Source organism: Cavia porcellus, unplaced genomic scaffold (genome assembly GCF_034190915.1).
Source record: "Cavia porcellus strain 051 isolate PalLab524CR breed Dunkin Hartley unplaced genomic scaffold, mCavPor4.1 scaffold_20, whole genome shotgun sequence".
Classification (NCBI taxonomy): domain Eukaryota; kingdom Metazoa; phylum Chordata; class Mammalia; order Rodentia; family Caviidae; genus Cavia; species Cavia porcellus.
Genome location: NW_026947503.1, coordinates 25,144,568 through 25,166,284, shown reverse-complemented (window position 1 = coordinate 25,166,284; position 21,717 = coordinate 25,144,568). Strand labels below are relative to the sequence as shown.

The 21,717-nt window shown below is 38.2% G+C and overlaps 1 protein-coding gene and 1 non-coding gene across 10 annotated transcripts in view; one reads left to right on the top strand and one right to left on the bottom strand.

The window, feature by feature from the left end:
• Positions 1-21,717, top strand: part of Nedd4l (NEDD4 like E3 ubiquitin protein ligase) — a 335,786-nt gene that overhangs the window by 203,131 nt on the left and 110,938 nt on the right. The gene's annotated exons all lie outside the window — the stretch shown is intronic.
• Positions 14,873-15,005, bottom strand: LOC111758101 (small nucleolar RNA SNORA2/SNORA34 family). The gene has a single exon (XR_002792334.1). It is a non-coding gene; the product is annotated as a small nucleolar RNA SNORA2/SNORA34 family (small nucleolar RNA).

Genomic DNA, 21,717 nt, shown 5'->3' with positions numbered 1-21,717 from the left:
AACTTATTATATAGATCCTTTATTTTAGAGTCAAGGAAACAGAGCTTTACTTTTCAATGATAAGACTATTTTTTTATGTTTCAAGTGTCTAGTAATTATTTTTTAAAAACTGCTTCATGCACAGTGCCGCCCTTCTTATAGGAAAATATAAATGTTTGGGAAGCCTGATTTTAGAGCTTCTAGTCCTGCAGACAGCTGAGCCCCTGAGGCCCACCCAGCAAAAGCCTTTATTCCCAAAAGCGAGCACTAAGCAAGTGCTGACACCCATTGCAGTCAGCCGGTGACAGATTAGTCACACCAGAAAAGGAGAGACAGGAGTACTGTCACGGAGAGGCAAAATTGGAACGGCATCCTGAACAATGACCAGATTTGTCTCAGTGTTCTGTGGGGGAAGCCTTGATGGAGGCTTAAGGGTAGACTTGACGACCAGAAACAGGAATGTGGTGGCTGTATTTGCCCCAAAATTGCCTGTTCACGATTAGCAGTATCATGAAATCAATTTTTAATGCGAAATATCAGAAAAATTTTGGGGTGTGATTGTTAGCATGAACAGTTCCTCCAAGTCTCGTCCAGCCTGCAGTTGGATGAATTCCTTCCTTGCCAGTAGCCTCCTCCAAGCTGTTCTCTGGGCACCATCAGGGGCCAGGCGAGATGTGGCTCCTGCTGGTGGTAGCAGAGATGGGGTAGGAGAGACTCAGCAGTAAGATGTAATTGTCACTTTAGATGCTAATATCTTTCCAGAGGATCATAACTCAGAGATGCACAACTTTCTTTATAGGATCAGCTTTGTTTATATATGCCGTAGAAAGTGTATCCCAAACAATGAAATATCCTGAGTATTTCCTTGTTTTTTTTTTTTTTTTTTTTTTTTTTCTTTTTTGGCTTGAAATGACATTTGTATAAGAAAATACTGATCCTTACCCTGTGTTATGACATGGGAAAAATGATCTTCTATACATTGTATATATTTAAATATTATAGGTATTTAGATTGAACAAAATATAGTCCACATTTTCACCTCTCAAGTTGTCATATTTAGCTGTATATGCCTATATTTTTACTTGACCTTTTAACTAAGATCAACCACACTATCAATTGTATGTAGATACAATCACTGAAAAATTCATAGTATTGATTAGATCTATAACTTTACTAAATTAACTTCAAAATAAAAGTTATAGTCATATAAAATGTCCCTCAACATAGGATAAAAAACAGTTAAAATCAAGTATTAGATCTGTGAAGGATGGTCAATTCCTATCCTTGGAAGCAGAAAAGAAAATCACAAAGAAAAATTGGACAGACTCAACCATTTAAAAGTATTAAATTTCTGAGCCATGAAAAATGAAATCAAGAAAATAGCAGATGTTTTTCTTAATGTAGCGTGATTCTCTCATAGTATACTTGTATCCATGATTTTGTGCACATATTTTTGCTGGTGGATTCCTGTCTATGTAGTAAAAGTTCTAGTAAATATTAGTAAATTATTGAGCTCGTCCCTTACTCCCCCCCCCCACCATGCATAAGGAAGTAAATCTGTCACGAGTCACACAACAGGAATAGGCAGAAAAGTCAAGCTCCCAATTGCGTCACTTTGAACCTCTTACATTATAAAAATAAACATAATACATAAAATTGGAAAAATTGAGATTGAAAATAGTATACTGGAATTGCTGGGGGCAGTATTCATAGTTACAATGTTAGAAAGCTTTTTAAATATTTAAGTATTTTTAAATGATAAGGTCAACTATAGGTTCTAAGATAACTGTGCTTTAAAATATTGGAGTCAATTTAGTTGAAGTTACAAATCTAAGCAGAAGCCTTTAATAAGAAGTTTTTATTCTCTGCTTTTAAGGTCAGGGTTGCTTTCCATAAAGTTACAAAGAAATTGATGGGAAGAAATGTTTTCAAGAGTAGTGGCTACTCTTAAAAGTTTGGTAATAGTGCAGTAATATTAAGGTCAAAGCTATTAGACTGTTTCAAAACTGAATGCACAATATTTTTCTGTATATTTGTCAACCAAAATTTTAACAATTGAAATCTTCATTTAATATGTGTGTGTGTGTGTGTGTGTGTGTGTGTGTGTGAGAGAGAGAGAGAGAGAGAGAGAGAGAGAGAGAGGTCTATTGATATGTGTCATTATTTTTACTTATGAAAACCCTGTTGTTACAAGAGTGTGCTTCCTGGAGTTATAATTAAGTACTTTAAAAATTCCAGTTCTTTCCGTTAGGTATTAATGTCTTGTGTTTAGATTGCTATTTTGAGCATAATTCATAAAAAAGTTGTCGATATTACATGTTTTAAAATCAAGTACCATAAAAACCTATTAAACTTGAAAAGACCTATTACCTTAAATGGTAATGCTAGAATCGCTTGTGAAAATACAGTCAAGACAGTTGACAAGGAATTTGATCTCTAGCAGGAGCACTGAAAGAGTGGCTATTTCTTGACAGAGAAGTGTGAAACTAAACTTTTGAAGTTTGGGCAGGGCACAGGGACCATCCCTGTCTACAAGGAGTGGGCTCCTCTGTGAAAAGAGGAGCTGCGTAAGTGAGGTAGATACTGGGTTCATGTAAGGGTGACCCCGTATCTTTATGATGAGAACCTCTGATCCATTATATTTTGTGTGTGTTTATGTAAGCAAATGATAGAAAAGTCTATAGTCACATCCTTCCTCTATTTGTTATTGCCTTTGGTTTGAAGAACAGCCCCAAGTCAAGGGGCACAGGCAGTGAAGTAAAAATATAATTTTGCACCTAATATTTATGGTCTGATAATGTAATAAAGAAAACCCAGATGTTCCTAAGTGTTGATGAGCTGTTAGAAACAAGTTTTGCTTGGTGGAATATTTTGGATATAAGGGTGAAGAAAATGGTCCTGTGATTTTTTACTTGTGATCATAATGTTTATGTAAACCCTTTCTGAAAGCCTCCATTAAGCTCAGTGGTAGAGTACCTACCCTAGCATGTGCAAGGCCCTGTGTTCAAGTCACAGCACATTCAATGAGTCAATCAATCCATTCCTGTTTTTCATGCGTAGAATTTTTGCTGCTTGACTAAATGGATAAACTTCACACATGGGCCCCCTGGAGACCTGTAAGACAGTCCTGTGAAGACAGTAGGAAATAGGGATATAAACATTCACTAAAGGAGTTCAATGATCAATTCAAGTACCATTGCAAGTTCTGAGTATGTACAGTGAACAAAACAAGCCCTTGCCCTCATGCAGCTTGTATTCTGGAAGCAGAAAGATGGGTGAATAAAATAAATTATAAAAAGCACTATATGGCAAGGTAGTTGAAGGTGTCAGAATGGTTAAGGAAGAGGAGTATGGAGCATGGGGTGGCCAACAAGCACCTCCCTGAAATGATAACCAGTACCCAAGCAGATAGCCGGCAGGAGACTAGTCTGGAACAGAAGACAAGAAACTGCAAAAGTGTTCAATTCTGGGTGCTGCTACAAAGGAGGAGGAACCACAGGGCGGGCTTGTAGAGAAATCAAGTATGTGAGGATGGACTATAGAGCTCATGAAGGTGGAATGGTCATAGGGTTTGCAGATCAAAAAAGCCCTACAGAGCATGTGGCAATGGAAGACCACAGGAAGACAGTTCTGGCTGCTGTTCTGAAGTAGTGGAGGGTACAGCAGAAGCAGCCGGGAGTCAGTGGGGGAAGAGGCCACTGGAGTAGCTCATGTTGCGTTGAAGGGTGGCTGAGCCCAGCCCCTGGCCTGTGCTGTCTCCAGTACACACCACACACACAGTTTATTCTCCTGGATACCAAGGACAATCATCAGTTCTCTTAGGAGGTCATCTCACCTTAGTATATAGTGTGTTTTTTGCACATTGCAGTACCTAGAAATAGGAAGCTTTTATGCTCCTTCAGGGTGTGTTATTTCAATAAGCTTTCTGCAGCCTGTGTCATGCCAGGATGTGGGTGGATGTATTTTTGTAGTTGTGCACCAGAGAATCTGCTTCTGATTTGCAGATTGCATTTATTATAAGGCATATTATCCATTGATATATAATGTGTAGGCCACAAAGCTGATCTGCAGCTTTTAAAATAGCTCATTTATCCTGCAAGCTTCACCCCTGAGATAGGTAGGCCCTTTAGAAGCATTTTCTAGGAGCAAAATGTTTTAACATTTCCTTCAGCTTCTGGGGTTATTGTCCCCTAGTTCTTCATGTTTCCTTAGGGGACTGACAATTGAGGATGAGCAGGTATACAATCTCTCTGTGTGAAATAAACAGAAATAAAGGCAGGGAAATAAGCTTTAAGTTTCTGTTAGGAAATACATGCTTTTTTGGCATCAGATACTGAAAACTTTCCATGTAATGTAGACTTAAACATAGCAGGAAGATTAGACCATGCCTTGGACTTTAGACACCATGTAGTAGCCCAACGAGATTAGCCCCAGGTTTCTTTAAACTGAAAAAACTAGCTCTTTGTGCAGTTCTGTGTTTCTAGGAGCCAGGGGTGCAGGAGGAGCCTTGCAGAAGGGAAAGCATGCCCCTGGGAGCTTTCATGCGAGAACTGGGGGGGGGGGGCGGCATTAAGTGATCCAGTGCTGCCTTTTCCTTTACCAGATCTTAACCTTATATGTAAGGGAACGCCAGTCATAGAAACCTCAGTGGAGATTGTTTTTCCTTTTCCACAGGTTTCTTTGTTTCTTTCTTTTTTTCTAATATGTTGCAATATTCTGTCAGTGGCCAGGTGACATCTGTTGGAATGCTGACCTGTGTTGCCAAGCAAAACAGATGCAGGAAAATCTGCCTGAAGTGAAGCAAGAGAGAATGAATTGGGGGTGGGAAGCAGGGTATATTTGGAGGGACAGCAGAAATGAATAATGTTATAGAATGGACAACTAAGTGTTTCCTAAATCATTGCTTTGAAACTCTCGGAAAAGCATTCTAGGTTCATGCATGTATTTTTAAGCATATTGAATAGTGTTTTCATTTCCCACCTTGTGTCAAGGATGGTGTTTGACTGATTCACTACCTAACCTTCTACAAGCCGCTTGTCATTAGCTTTTTATTTTATCTTCATTTACTTATATTTCTGCCTTTTTTGGTTTTTGGGTTTTTTTTTTTTTTGGTACTGGGGCTTGAACTCACAACCACACACTTGCAAGGCAGGTGCTTATGCAGCTGAGCTAAATCCCCAACTCTTAATTGATATAGAATCTGCCAAGGATAATCCAGACTAGGTAGGAAGAATTTTACTGATCTTGATTGTCTAGCATGATAAAGGGACTCATGGCCAGAGTGGGTTTATTTAGGTAAGGAGGCAAGCTCCTCAAGTGGTACCCCAAGTGATTCTGATATGTAGTCGGGTTGAGAAGGATTAGTTTAAAGAAGCTAGTGTAACTGACAACCTAAATTAGATCTGGTCAGTAATGACCATCAGTATAAATACCGATGTTGGCATCTATTTTTACCTGCTCTTCCTCCGTCATCCCCAAGTCTAGGTTTTGTTTGTGTCTTACCTCTTTCTGTAGGTGTAGGTGTGTGTGTCAGGGAGTGCTTTGGTAGGCTGGTGATCCGCAAAGTAAATTTCCATTCAGATGAAATTATACAGACCTGTGTATTAAAGCAACACAGTGTTCTAGCCAAGTATTTGCAAAGTAGATACCAAAGAGCTTATCTCCCCAAATAGTTTAGAAATGAAAAGATTAATTTTCTCTTCAATTTCTAGCTATAAGAAGTGAAAGTGGAGTTCCCAATTCTAGCCTTGGCAAAACTGGTCTAACCTGTTAGAGCTTGTGTGCAAATACCTTTTCTCCAAGTAACTAAAATATCTTTCTGCTGTAAATATTAGCTGAGTGCATTTTTGTGGCTTTTGAAAACTCTACTTCTTGACAGAAGTGGCTAGTTGTCAACTTTTCAAGAATTTTAGAGCACAGTCAAAGGTGGTTTCCTTTTTACAGTATTTAAAGTGTAGTATTAATGGTGAAAGAGATGAAGGTTGCCTGGGCCATGTTTTAAGCAAGGTGGCTCGACCAAGGGCCCACAGGAAGGTGGTAGCAGTGCCTTGGCCTTTGGTGGCCTCATGGTCCCAGCGTGGAGTTTGTTAACTAGAACCATGAAGGGCAATCTGGAATCTTCTGCAAGGGAACAGCTCAGGGACAGCTCGACTTGCAAATTGGCCAGTCGTTCACTGTTCTGTTGGTCCCTTTTCTGTCTGTATCAAAAAAGACATGATGGCACTATCAAACACTCTTTTGACTCAGCTTCACCCTTATAACCATAGATTATTGTATGGTCTTGTTATTATTTATGTAAATGTACATAAAGAATTATTGACAATCCTGACAGAGCTTGGAAAGTATATAGTATACTTTGCTTCTTATCAAAATTCTCAGCCACTGTGATCTTTGAGATGATTGCTTCTTTATGCCTTACATTTATTGCTTATCTGTGACCAGTTCTTGTGACTTGCAGGATAGTAACCCTCTACCTCATTTACTGCTTTCCAAACTAATAAGGTGTCCTCAACTAATAGAAGAAGGTATATAGCTAAGCTTGTTAGCATGGTTTTATAAGGTAAGAATATCTAGACTAACAGTAAGAACTTGGTTAGATACTTTGTGGAATAAAGTACACGGTGATTGGTCTTCTGTCTTTCTTCACCTATTCCTGCTTACTTCACTTTTTTGTCCTCTTGAGGCATCTGTCTGTTATTGTGAGAGTTGGATATAAGAACTCAGTGGGATAATTTATAGCAGCCATTTAGCACAGTGCTGGTGAAATATTAGTAATTAATAACTAGTAGCTGTTTCTGTTAGGATTGCCTCCTCTGAAAAAAAAAATGTTTAAGGGTACAGTAAGCCTGTCTGCTGAATTTCCATCAGAATACATATTTCCAGCTAGTAACTTTTTATTTCTATCGAGGTTACACATTTATCCTTTTAGGGTTAATGAATTTTCTGCTGTACTGAATTTTCTGCTGTACTGCTATGCTATGGGAGAGTCCAAAAAATCAATAAAAACTATTCTTAAAAATATTTTATGATTTATTTAACATCAAGTGTCAGCAACTTTTATTTTTATGAGTTTAAGTTAAAAGGGCTTTGAAGTCTTTGGTTGTTTGGTTTTTATTTTACAGAGGCCAAACCAAGATCACTTTTTGGTGTAATGACTATGTTTCCTCTGGTTATATATTTTTTTAAGTTTTTTTTTTAGCTTTTTGATTTTCATAACTTATAGCCAGTAGCCTTTTCTAAGCTTTGGGCCTATATAAATTATGAAAACCAAATTATAAACAAAGATAGTGGTTGATTGTGGATTAGTTTTATCAGTTTTCTTAGTACACGTAATGAATGCATATTTTGCTATTAAGAGGGATAAAGCAATAAAAACTCAATAAGTAGTTTCCTTCATGCATTATTATCATCTAGATGATAATAATTATGTTAAAATGCATCTCTTCTTTTTCAGTTTGTATGTTTTCCCAACTTAATGCTGAATGTGCTTCTCTCTAATCTCTGAATTTCAGGAGTCTATTAATAAAACCTGTGTAAAGAATTAGTTGCTAATTTTGGATGTGCTTGAAATGAGATTGTCAGCAAATTATGTCTTCAAACCCAGGACAGCAGTTTGTTATGGATGGAACATCATCCTGGTATGGAAAATAAATCCAAAATTCCTGAAAAATAGGAAAACTTATGAATTGTTTTTCTGTATTAGACTTTAAGAGTCAAAGTTTATATGATAATGGGGATCTTTTTATACTTTTATTTGTGTTAAGATTTTATAATACTAAATTGATTAGATAACTGAGACTAGAAAACAACTCTTTACTGATAATGAGTTTTCTGACTAAGCAGTAAATACAAATATTCCTAAACCCAAGTGAGTAGGTAACACCTGTTTTCAGTGGTATAGCTAGTAGGAAATGAATAGTTAATTCAGCCCCCCTCCTTAGAAAAAGAATAAATTAAATCCAGAAAGGTTAATGATTTGCCTGCTGTCGCTGCCTTTGTAAACATGAATCAATTGGGCTAAGTGACACTTCAGAATTCCTTTGACATTCCAGGCTGTGAACTGTGTACACAGCTCCAGAAGTACACAGATTAACTAAGGCAGACATGACCAGTGCCTTTATGAGGCATGTCAACTATTGTTTTTATGAATAACCAAGATACTGATAAGGAAAATAATTGCACACATATTTTCATACATGTGCCCAAAGAAGTAAACAGGAAGCTGAGACAGAGGAAATCATAGGGAGGCCTGCTTGAGGGAGTTGAGGGACAATGAGAATGCACATCTCTCAGGCGTTACCTGTTCCATGTGACCACCTACCTACGTAAGAAGGTGCCACTCCGGGCCGATGTGCAAAGCACAGAAGCCATAGTGTACCCAGAGCTGCTGTGCTGGGCAAAGAGCTGAGCATGTGAGAAGAACTGAAAGGGATTGTCCAAGTGAGTGGACAGTGGTCCCACATGAGTGGACAGACAACCATGGCCCTGATCTTTCACATGATAGAATACATCCATTTACTTGTAAGTAGCCTGGTGACTCCTTGTAGATATAAAACTCATATGAACCTCGCTTCTCTGAAGCCTGGGTAAATAAAGTGGGCTGTTATTTTAAAAACTAGAAAGTATCCAGATTTTCAGAGGTAAAACAGGCTAGATTCTAATCTCTCCCTTGAAGTTTTAAAGGGTCCCCCTCCCTCTTTCACAGTTTCTCTCACAAATGATAGGAAGCCACTTTTTGTTTCTTCAAAATTCTCTTCAAAATGCCACATGACTTGCCCTTGCTGAGGTGTCAGAAACACAGTACAATCAGGAATGTGCAAGCTACAGAAATTTCTTTACAGCCTTTAGGGTCTGTCTTCACTTTTCAAACATTTGACATAGCAATTTTGGCTCTTTTTGTTTATTTATTTGTTTTTTTTTTTCAAACACTGATAGATATGTCCAATGTTTATGTGGTTTTCAGTTTGGGCATTATGAGCATTTAACGAGTTAGGCAGATGTATATAGCTACTATGTGAGTGTTAACTGTGTTAGTTTCCTTATTCAGACCAAAATGGTACCTGTGTGGCCTTCCCTAGGATTTTCAGTCTGGCCCTAAGACCACTTAGAGATGGCTTACACATACTCTTCTGAAATTTAAAATGAGAATACAGAATGGGAAAGCAAGGAGTCCACTCTTCTTTTTATCCTTCCCCATCAAGAGGCTGAGTTTATTTTCCCTCTCCTTGAATATGTTCTATTCCTATGATTTTAGTGGGAGGGATCCTGGGCTGGTTCTGTCCTTAGCCTTGAAAAGACTGGAGGCTGTTACTTCCTGCCTTTTGGAAACACTTTGGGGAGCCAATTACCAAGTAAAAAAGTCTCCAGTAGCCATGTAAAAAGAAGTTCCAGCTTTCTAATCATCCACACCAACATGCCTGGTAGATCATAGATGCCACCTTGGCCACTACAGCCCTAGTCACCATCTGGCCACAGTCACCTAAGAGACCACTGACCTGTCCACTCAGTCTGCGCACTGTAGACGGACCATTGAGATGATAAATGGCTGTTCTAAACCTCTAGGTTTGGGGTAGTCGGCTGGTGATAGCTAACCAAATGAGGTGGTGCTCTTAACATTCCTTCTGAGAGATTTAACCTTTGCTTGCTCAACAGAACCAGCTCCTGTAGGTGAGTGGAGGCCTGTGGGGTGTGGGGTGCTTGCACAACTGTTTTCCCGGAAGCTGGAGGAGGGGAGCTATGCACAGGGTGGGCAGACAGAATAGCTCAGGGATACACTTGGCTGAGACAGCTGAGAAACAGCTGCAGTGGCCAGGAGAGTTGAAAGAGTGGGTGTTTTGTTATCAGGAATAGAACTATTCAACTTGAAGGAAGAAAGATACATAGTTTTTATTCCTTATGTTCTTAGAAGTTGCAGAAAGGAGTTCTTAGCCTAGGCCTGCACCAAGATCCAGTTCTTTGCTAAGTGATCTAATAGGTAGATGGCAGAGGACTTCTCAACAATAAAGAATGATTCAGTATAAGATTATAGTCCTAACTTTTTTCTCTCTTGAGTTTTAGGTGAGGAACTGTATCATGTAGACCTTTATAGCCACATCACTCACTAATGTGGTTTTCTGTGCATGTGGTAGCTATTAATGATTAATACATATAGCATCTAATTTAACTAAACCTGCTATAAAGCAAGATCTGTATTTGTGTACCAAGTCACAAATACTTTCAGTTACAAATCACACCCTTTGTGTCAGTGGATTTTCCCTATGTCATGTGATTAACCACCTACATTCATTTCAGACCAAAAGGTTTTGTGGGGGGACCATTAACAAGCATAAGAGTCCGTATTTTTTGAGTAATTTAGGTGTGTGGGATCCTCAGGCAGTTTGACACTCAGAAATAGCAGTCTGGTCGCTGAGTCAGCCCCCCGAGGCCATGACCTGGCTGCCACCTGGGATCTAAAACCAGCCTTACCTGTGATCAGCAACCTCAACAACCTGGGGCCACACTCCACATCTGGCTGCAGAGGCTTGTGAGTCACAGGCACGTCATAGGCGCCTGTTTCATTTGGAGGAAGGAACGGTCAAGGCAGGGAAGCGCCCTTGACTGGCTGCAAGGTGGTATCAGCTGTGGGTACTGGAGGTAAACAGCAGCAGGTGTCATTTCCTGAGCAGATCTGCAGGACACTTGGCTCGATGTTGTCGTTTTGGTGTTAAATGGACTAGTTAAATGGAGCAGGAATGACTGCTCAGTTTAAAGCATTTAATGTAAATGCTTTGCTAAAGATTATTTTTCAAGTTAATAACAAGGAAAACTAATGCTGCCTTTATGTTTAGGTTGTATGTGCAATTTTTAAAACAGCCTACTGGAGTGTAGTATAGAAATAAAACCTTTGGGCCACTTTCTGCCACTGAAAATAGGTTCCAGGATAGCTGGACATTGAAATTTTTTGTTTCCAATTGATTTTTTGTGAAATGATGATACTTGCATTGTGCTTCCTACAAAAAATGAAAGAGCTATGTCATCTCCCACTGTCCCAAGACAGACCTGAACATGGTTTAGGCCTAAGGAGGTAAGGACAGCCACATGATAGCAGGAGCAGGCTCATATTTGAACTCTACATGTAGAGGGTCCTGGGTGTCTGTTGGAATGTGTTGGGCCTCCGTGGTACAAACTCTGATACCATTATCAGAGCATAAGGCATTTTGGTAGAGGGGACCGTGTCTCACTGTTGACTCAGCATAGCTGAGTGAAGGTTGTTTTTCCCTGGAGTATTTCTTTCTTGGTGGTAGACTCCTTCCTGACTGTGCTGCCCTTGGCTTTGAACAACCAGATCAGAAGGGAGACTGTAAGGCAGCCCTCAGAAGCTGCATTCATTGAAGAAAAAAGGGCCTTTACTGTTGAAGGGAAATTAGTTTAGCTTTGGCTTCTCTGAGCCCTTGGCCCTGGGACTTTTGATTTAAGGAAAAGAGGGGGGAAAATAGTAGTGGAAATATAAACCATAAATAAAGTAGAGTCATCTAGGATAACCCCTAAGGCCGCAGAGAAAGACAGGCTGTAACCTGAATGTCAAGAGCTCAGTTCCTGGCTAGCGTGGTATGTTCTGGGGTGGGTGAGTGCTGGGTTGATTAGGAGGACGCTGAGAGAAGTGACAGGAAAGGCTGCTGATCCGGCATCTTGTTCATGTGACTGATCTGGAGTTACAGGGACCAGTAGCTGCTGGCGTTTATTGCTAGATTGTTCTCTGCTGGTTTTTCAGTGGATCTAAATGGGGTAATTAAAGCCCGTGGTTTTAGACTGTCCCCATGCCTTCTTCCAAGGTCCTGCAAACATTCACATGAATTTCATTTTTATTCTTTTTTTACCTTAAACAACTGCAAAGATAGGTATTTTAAGTTTAAAAAGAAATGTAATGATAAAGTAGCATATACATGATTTTAGATTTCAAGATTCTGTATGTGTTATTTGAAAAAAATAGTTCGAAATCCTTGGGTATATTCCTGCTAGCTGATTCGTATCTATCTCTAGATTGTTGTCATACCCTAACTGGTTGGACTGGCTAGGCTGTGGTAAAAATCTTCCATTTTTATATACATACCAGATGATTTCAGTACAGGTAGGTAACCCATGATCCACCTGGAAACCTTCCTCTAATAGATAGTGAGCATAAAATCTGGCAACTTTAAAAATATGTTCTCCCAAGCTTAGTTATTTTAACCTTTGGTATCATCGAGAAATACCAAAGATTCTTCATTCTTTCTGGATTTTTAAGCAAATATGGAAATATGTCCATAATTCCATCTAATTCTCTGTGAGACTTTAATCTCAGATAGGCATAAGAATTTCCAAGAAGTCTCTCCACTTGGAATCTCTATATTTTACAATTAACAATCTGTTTCAATGTCAGCAAACTTTTTTTCAGTAAAGGGCCAGAAAGTAACTATTTTAGGTCTCTATTTAGAGTCGGTTTAGAACAGACTACTCAGTGATGTAATGCACAGGTTTTGAGTGGAGAAAAAGCTCTTTGAATTTTTTGGTCTCTGCTCTAAGCCAAGCCAAGTATCCTTCGCAAATTCTGCTGCTTCTGTCCCTGAAGCATGCTCAGCAGGCCATCAAATTCATAATTCACCTGTGCTAATAGATGCTGTGGATGTTATTTTTAAAATTGGACAACCTGCTGTTTAATTAATTAATTATCACTCATCTGTGATACAATCCTTTCTCAGAAGCACCACCTGTGAGCACAGACGTCTTTGGAGGGACATCTAGATAAAAACCATTACAGCCGCAATCAGTCAATGTGTGTGTTCATTATGTGATTATCTGCCTAGGTGGAGAGATCTCTGGACAGGAGCGGAGGGTAGAAATCTTAAACCGGGGATTTGATTTAAATAAGGAAAAGAAAAGCCGGTGGGCCTTCCCAAGGGAAGCAGCGTATGGGAGTTTGGTGATCAATGAAACAGCAGTTGAAATTAGGGTTACTCAGCAAGATAATGGGAAATTAGGTGCGAGGGCTCCATCTCTGAAATACGTTTTTGTGAATTATTTGAAGTACACTTTTTTCTCTATCTAACTATCATTGATATGTTTACTATAAAAAAGTTAAGGAAGAAAAGCAAAATGCTCACGGTTCCATCACCCCAAAATAGTCACTGTTCATTCTCTGCTACCAGAGAGAGGCATTTATCAGATGAACAGGGAAATTTGGTCAAAGATTAATGGAAAAATGACTTCATAATTAACTGATTTCTATTTAGATGACATGTACCAATGGAAGCGATAGGACTTGCCATGGAGTATATTTATATGTGTGTACATTTTAAAACTTGTTGGCTTAGCCTTTGTTTTTCATTCAGTGAATTTCTGGCCTCTCCATGGCAAAATTGGCGTCATGTTTTCACTACAATCTTAAATATGTTAATCAGTGTGCTTTCTGTTGCTTTCCATGAGCCTGATATGTAGACCCACTGAGGTTCAGGAGTAGGTGGAGAAAGTTTAGTGACTCTCAGCCAAGGTGATTTTTAGCACTAACTGTGGCAAAATTCTGTTGCACTACTGTTCTTGATTTTTTTTTTTTTTTAATTTCCTGGAAGACTCTTTTAGCACATATTTCTCTTATCACAGTCCTGGAAGAAGAGTAAAATGTGTTAATAGAACCTCAATTTTCTCAAGAGAGGAGGAGTGAGGGAGTGCTGACAGTATGAACAATCCATGTTTGTTAAGACGGTTCCTAAAGTTTAGGGGCCAAGCTTTACTTCGGCCTTAATCATCTTGTGTTTTTCAGGAAGACGGTTTGCCTATTTTATTTCTTTGAAAAACTTTTTATAAAATTGAAGTTTACAAACTTAAAATATTTTGTTAAATCACATATGTGAATATTGTATGACTTATAAAACTGTTTTTATGCTGTGGCCGTAGAGAATGACACCACAGTGGCATCAGGAATCATGTGGCCGATGCTCGTGAGTTGTTGTGTGGGAAGTGAGCACCGGGTATTACAGTTGTGTGGTTGGGCCCTTGTGCCTTTTTGTGCTTGCTATGTCCTTCTATACATAGTACCCCACACTAATACATTTCAGGGTCAGGAACTATATAATTTTAAATGTGCTGAGTAGATATTTTGAGCAGAAGATTTTTCTTAATTGATCACTGCTAGAAGAAGTGCTTTATGGTTACCAAGCTACATACATTTTTTCCTTAAAAAAATACTTCCTCTGTCAGTGCTTATAAAACCACAGCTTTGTATGGTTTGTGTCCCAGTAAGCAGACCTGACCCCTTTTAAAAAGCCTTGGAGAAGCTACACATCAGTGAGATGATACATATAAGGTGTGTTTTAAAGCATGCAAAGCGCTTTATTCCTTTTTGGGGTGTGCTGTGGATTTTAAAATTTGAAAATTGTGGAATTCCACAAATTAAAAGATTTTTTAATGTGTGGATTTATATTTATGCATTTTACTAGGTCTTTTTCTTTTAAGGGGGTAAAATTAAACACAACAAAACAGAACAAAATAAGATATAAGAAAGCAATGTAAGAGATATAAATTTCAAAGCTAGACGAACTGAGATCTTCACTATCTATCATATTGTCTCTTGTTTTCCAAATAGTTGCCCATGTCTTCGCATACAGAGAATTCATAAAACTGATCCAAACAGGATGAGGAAGGCATTTTAGGTCTTCAAAACCAGACAATAGGGAAGTCACTAATGGCTATCATAGTGTCTTTCGTTCTCTTCAAAATACTTTCATGTATATTAAAGTTCAACAAACAAAACAGGCAGGGTGAAGGGGTTGCTTGGTCCCAGCATGGTGCAGGTCCCAGTAAACGCCAGTGGCTCAGGTCCTGGGCCGCAGGAGCCTGCCATGCTCACAGCCGCTAACCGGCCAGGGAAGAGATTGCTTCAAGCTGTTTCTTTCTAATGAATTGACCATTTCACTGCCCAAATTCTGAAATGGCCAACAGACCATCGAAAGACATCTCTTTAGGCTCCTGCTTGAAACACCATCAGGAAACTTCCAGCCTTGATTCAGGGCCAGTACTAGGTCTTTTTTTTAAAAGCAAGGCAGCATCTGATTGTATTGGTGTGACCATCATAATTAATGTCTATTAAAATTAATAAAATGTAGTCCTTTTTGTAGGTATGTGAGCTGTCCTGAAATCCTGTGCTGCCACAAGTGGTGTTGAGATACTTTATTTGCCCAAAATGATTAAGTATGGTACTTCACATTTTCTTTATAACCACCAAAGACGTGCATATTTACCATGAACACCTTTAAATTTTTTTTTTTAGATCCAGGGCAGAAGTAGTTGTTACCTGTTGATTCATCTGTTATTTTTTCTTTTTTTCTCCTTTCTACCCTCTCAGTACTAGGGAGGTTGAACCCGAGGCTTCAGTGTGTACTAGACAAGCAAGTGCTCTTACACTAAGCTGTAGTCCTAAGCTCTTTTTATTGATTTACTTTTTCAAGACAGTACTTGCTAAGTTGCCCAGGCAGCCTCAAACTTGCAGTCTTCCTGTCTCAGCCTCCCAAGTAGGTGAGATTTTAGGCATGCGTGTTGAGCTCAGGTTGGTTCATCTTTTGCTAACAGATGTTAAAACAGAAACTGAACTCCAAAAGAGAGAATTGGGGGCAGACATAATTATTAGCCTTTGAAACTCAATTGCAGAGCATCCCTGGGGTGTGGTGTTGCAGAACTGACTTCAAGATTCAGTTTCAGATGTAAAGTGGCAAATGATAGCTGCAGGAAGCAGTGAGTCATTTCTTTTCATTTTGGGGCCCAGTTTGAGGATTTCTCTGGACAGCTAAATTAGTCTGCGGCTAGGTGGCTTTCAACTCAAAAACTTAGCCCCAGGAGCAATGCACCCTATCTTATTCTAGCACAGACCTAATCATGGAATCTTTACTTGGTGACTTAGGGTCAGGAAAAGAAGAAAACACAATTTGACTCTGGTATTCCAAAATTTGTTTGCTTTGAGAAAGGAAGAACTCGCTGTCTTTATACTGTTGCAGTATTTCCTCAGATATTAAAGTGTTGTTTGGAATTTAATATGGAAAGTGTTCTCAAGCATTTCTGTTTGCACAACATCGTGGTTGCCACCAGGCAGGTGTGCCCAGTACTGACTGCAGGGTATCATCCTCGGCTTAGGGAAACTTGGGTTACTGCCTCTGGCATCAGCTTCTGTCGTGCCCCTGAGTGTGTGCTTCTGCCTCATGCATCAGTAGAGGATTAATATGGAATTTGTTTTTTGTCTAACTAGGTGGTTGCTCCAGTGTGTGGCTGCCCCCTTGAGTTTCTGGTTTTTCTTGGCATGTTCCCATCACCCACGGGTCTCCGTGTTTCTTAAGCGGCAGCCCCAGCTGCCCTTGTGCACACACAGGCGGAGCTCCTCACCGCTGCAGTCGCACTGTAGCAACAGTCCCGACACCAGGGCTTCCGGAGCATGAGATGCTTGTTCCAAGGAAGGCGATAGATACATCCCCGAGGTTTTTCTGTGTGCATTCTTACTCCACTTTTGCGTTTTAAAACAAATCTTTATGAATTGGATACCAGTCTAGGGTGCAGAGCAGAATGTAGATCTTAAGACATTGGAAAGACCATTTCAGGCATAGCAGAATCTTTGAGCAGTGTGCACTGTTTCTGCACTGCATTGCATACAAAAGTCATTAGTAATCTTCCACCAGGTTAAATTAAATAGATGTTGTAAACATTTTTATATGTGCCTACCTTTGTTAATGTCTATTAAAGGAAATTTAAGATGAAGAAATTCCCCTGTGCCCTAGAAATATACATGCTTTTTAAAAGACTGCTTATCTTCAGTTTGGGAAATTCTGTCCACATAAAGATTGTATATATAGTATTATACTCCTGTGTAAAATGTCTCCGTTAATGATGAGTGAGTGTTTCTCTCAAATCTAGTCACAAGTCTCTTGTGTACTTAAGTATAGTATGATACATAAAAGTCCAATAAATAGTTCAGTAAACTACCATTCATTTTTGTGTACTTATGCTGACAGCTGTAGGTTTAGATAGTGGACTTTGTACTGATTTATTAACATCTTCCGACTAAGTCTCTGAAAATGTCCTTAGGATCTGATGCTAACAAAGTTCCCTCTGTAATTCTTCATCATATGTTGAAATGTGTTTAAATTGTGAAGTCCTTGTGCTGTTGGCCTTTTGATGATTTCTTTTGATTCATTTCTTGAAGGGGGTGTTGGGGATCAAACTCATGACCTCATGCTTGCCAAGCAGGCACTTACGCCGCTGAGCTAAATCTCCAGCCCTTAATTTGTTAGCAAAGTCATTAAAGTCTACTTATTTGCGGCTCCTTGTATTTCTAGTTAGCTGAGTTTTTTGCTCACTTTAATCCTTATGCCATTACTGTATTGGATGACTGATGTTAAGGTCCATGAAATCAGGCGTGATGGCACAGAGGTGTAGTCCTGGCACTCTGGGAGCCTGAAGTAGAAGGATTACAAGTTTGAGTCCAAACTGGACAACTTAATAATTTAGCAATATCCTGCCTCCAAATTAAAAACAAACAAAAACTTTAAAAAGAGACATGGATGTAGTTCAATGCAAAGACCTGGATTAAATCCCATAAAGGAGTACATAAAATTTCATTAGGTTTATTTTAACCTTTCAGGGATCTTTAATAGCTTCTTGGTTTTGCCCATCGTTTGGTGCTCCTTTAAATTTTCTTGGTTTGATCACATCATCAGTTCTAAAAGGCAGCAGTCTCATTTTGGTGAACTTCAGCTTTCTTCTGTCTGGGGACGGTTCTGTTATGTCCCCCCCACCCCCACCCTTTTACCGGTTCTGTTATTTTCTACTGCACACTTTGAAAAAAATTCAGTCTGTTAGTAGAAAGGATATTCATTCAGTTATCTAGTAATTTTCTGGGTAGCATGTTTGTGCTTTCTTGCCTTTCTTTTGTAGCATTTTCACTCACTTGTTGAGAATTAGGTCACTTGCCATCTTGTATTACATATTGAAAGTAAGGTAACAAAAAGTTAATTGACTGAATTAATGAATTCAGTATGCCCTAAGGCACTTAACAGAAAAATTTAACCCTTACCATTGTCAGTTTTAGGAAAAATGACCTTTTATATTTCAAAGTTTTTCTGTGAATGCCTGAACTTTGCCACTTTGTAGAAATTAATATGTTATTATTTTGTTCTGTTTTGATAAAGCTCATAGATTGGTGTATCTCCTTGGCTGTAATGATATTCTCTGTTCTAAGTTGTTTGTTAGGGCTGTTCAGAAAATACATAAAAATGCACCATGCAAGATTTATAACCTCCTTTCTCTCTGATTTTTCTTAAATCGGAAAATCAGGTTTCTCTTTGAACTCAGGCTCTGATACTACTCACTTTAGACAGGAAGAAGTTAGTAGTAGACATTATGTATTGAATCTATAGGATGAACCATCTGGGGAAATTTTAAATTGTTTCAGGATGTAAAATTGACTTTTCTACTACTACAACACAAATATTTAATCTTTTTCAAATGCTGATTCTAAGACCCAAATCATTTAATCAAGCTACTTTTTGGAAGCAGAATTATTAAAATTAATGTAATTATTAAGTGAACTATGTTTCTAATCAGCTTTGGTTTTCAACTTTTGCCCTATAAGTCTTATTCAAACATGTTCAGAAAGTTGTTACATAATCAGTAGAACATTATGTTTTAAGGTTCAGTCCGCTCACCTATGAAAAGAATTTACAAGTCACTACACATAATTCCATACCTTAAGTTCATGTCCCAGTAAAGACACAAGTTCAGGATGTTAACTTGACATCTGCAAAGATCAACTATCATTTTCTGGAAGATGAGTGTTATATTAGGCATTTAAAAATATTTTATAGAAAATACCATCTTTTACTGATGACACAAGTAATGTTACTTGCATTTAATTTAATTATAAATGTCTGCCAGTAAGTAGTGTTTGAAATATGCATTACCCTCTAAAAACTGTATTTGCCTAGGTTTCATTCTTTAGCACATTGATTAAAGGGTCTATATAGAAAACAGACTGTCTCAAAATGTGTAAGTGTCGTGAGACCAAGGACTTCATAAACTAATGACAATCCCAACAGTTTGAAATGTCAGATTGGTAGCTGGTCCATAGCACAGGGTAGCAGTATGAAAACAGGTGGTTTGGATAAGCAGTCATGTACTAAACACCAAGTACTGTGCTGGATGTGGGAACTGCAGTGATGAAAATGGCATTGTCCTTTCCTTAGAGTTGTACCTTGCATGCATGATCTCCATTTAGAAATGTTCATGACTTAAGGGTCATGTATGGTGGCCAAATAGAGATTTTTCCCAGAAGGCCAAGAATATATAAAACACTCTGTTGTTCTTTGGCCATAATTATATAATGTTTTCATTTGTCCAGAATAAACAACTGCAAGCTAACAGTTACCCAAAAGGAATTTAATACGCTCATGATATCTGAGAAACTAGGAAAGCTTTTAAATCAATTCTTCAACTTATTTGCTCCACTCTTTTAGTTTGACCGTGTTCAGGTTTAACTTTGTCCTCATTTCACTTTATGCTGTACACATGGCAAGATGCTTAATGAAAGTATAATCACAAGGTCAGCTCTCCCTGCAGCGTGGAATCCAGTCTCATCTAAATCTGTTTGACCACTGCCAAAGAATTTATAAAACTGTGTGCTCGATATACATACAAGCAGAAGACAAAGTGCTGCCCAGTGACTGTATTCAGATGTATAAAATGCACAAGAAAGAAAGAGGAATACACAGTTGCACTTGTCCTCTATATTTCCTGCCCAAGGTGACTATAAAGTAGAATTGTCATGAGTGTGTTACAGTAAAGCAGGAGCCCCAGGTTGACTTGGCCTCATGATCGTATGCCTCTATATTTCCAAACAAAATAGAAATAAGAAATATTTAAGCTTTGACTTATCCATATCTATATCTTGGTTCATGCAGCTTTTCATGTTCTCAGGCTATCTGAAAATCTTTTATATATCAATAGTTTTGCAATATGAGATATTTTGGGAGATTTTGTGGCACATATTTCCATATGCTTCCTCATGCATCAGATGTTTGGTCAAACAAAGATCATCAGACTTGGCAAACAATGGAATCATTGTGCTGGAGCTTGAATTCAGGTCAGTGTCCTTTTGAAAGCTGTGTGGATGTGCACGGCTGTGTGTTTTGCTTGGAGGAGCAATGAGTAACCAGAAAGCAGAGTTGACTGGCTTTATCACAGAAGGTGGGGCAAGTCTCTCAGAACCGGTTAATAACAAAATAAGGAAAAGGCCATGATGATAATCATCTGCACAGCTCATATTCAGATCCAGTACAGCGGAGCATGATCTTGAACATTATAAGGAAATAAGCTTTCAAATCAAATTATAGTAGAACTTTGCTAATTCATGCCTGCCTAATTTGCCCACCCCGTAGTTCTTATTGCAATCTTGCTATTCCTCTACTAATTGAATAGTAGGCTGTAAAAAAGGCTGTTACTTTTTAAGGTTCATTGTACAAAATGATATATGTTGTTATTGTAGATAAATAAGAGCACAAATCTATCTATCAAACATGAAGAGAAAAAAAAAACACCTACTAACGGGCTAGATTCACTTTGTTCTTCTTACTTTAAATTTTGGGATGTTTTCATTGTGCACCAAACAGAAAAATTAATAACTGAGTTGTCTCCTAGTTTAGGAAAATCTATAAAAAATGTCTTATAAAACAAAACTGTAAAACCAATAAGCTATAGAAAAAATGTAAGTTTATGCAACACTTTGAACAGAGAATGAGATAGACTATAACATGATTTTGTAATGTTTTGTGACAATTTTGTTATGTATGGAACAAAGTGATTAAACTGTATTTTATAATATGTATTGACTGAGCTTTGATTTGCTCTTTACAAAATGAAAGGACAAACATGTTTATTAATACTAAATTTAAAAAAAAAAAACCAAACCTTGTGATAGCTGCTATCAGATGTGTCTGCAGAGGCCCATGAGAGTTTTTGTCATATTGAGATGCTAGTGAATGTGTGCTTTTGAACCTTGAATGAATTATTTGCTGCATACTTTTCTCTGAAGTACACATAGCTATTATAAATATGCTGCCAAAAGATTAAAAATTTCAAATAATTGATACTTTGTAGCCTCTGCAGTTAGAAAGTACAAGTATCAGGAATGTAAGGTACTATGGTTAGGTGATGTTCTCATGGTGGGTTCAGTTTAATTGTTTACACCACAGATACACAGGCATAAATATAAGTGCACCAATAAAAAGGAAAGACCTGAGGTTAAATATAGCTATAATGTTATATACCTGATATTGTATTCTCATAACATAAACATTCCCACTGACTCTAATCTGCATAATTATTTGAGTAGATTATATGTAAAAATGAACAAAGTGTCTTGATACAGTGGCAAGAGTGGTAGATCAGTTCTGAACATATTCACAAGTAAATTTGATAGCAAACTGCTAACGTTTGCAAACAATGTTAATATTTTGTGTTTCAATCAGTACAGATTCAAGGTTTTTGCTATAATCACTCTCAGTTGTACTTCTAAACACTTTTTTGAGGGTGAGGCCAAGGGGCAGGCCAGAGGAAGTGAGTGGTTTTGTATCTTCAAGAATCACTATTGATGCTGCTAGGTGAAATCCGGTAAGAATGTCATATCTGTCTTGATGGGGGGAAAAAAGATTGAGAATGATTCCTCCAAAGCAGTTTATTTATTGGCTTTTT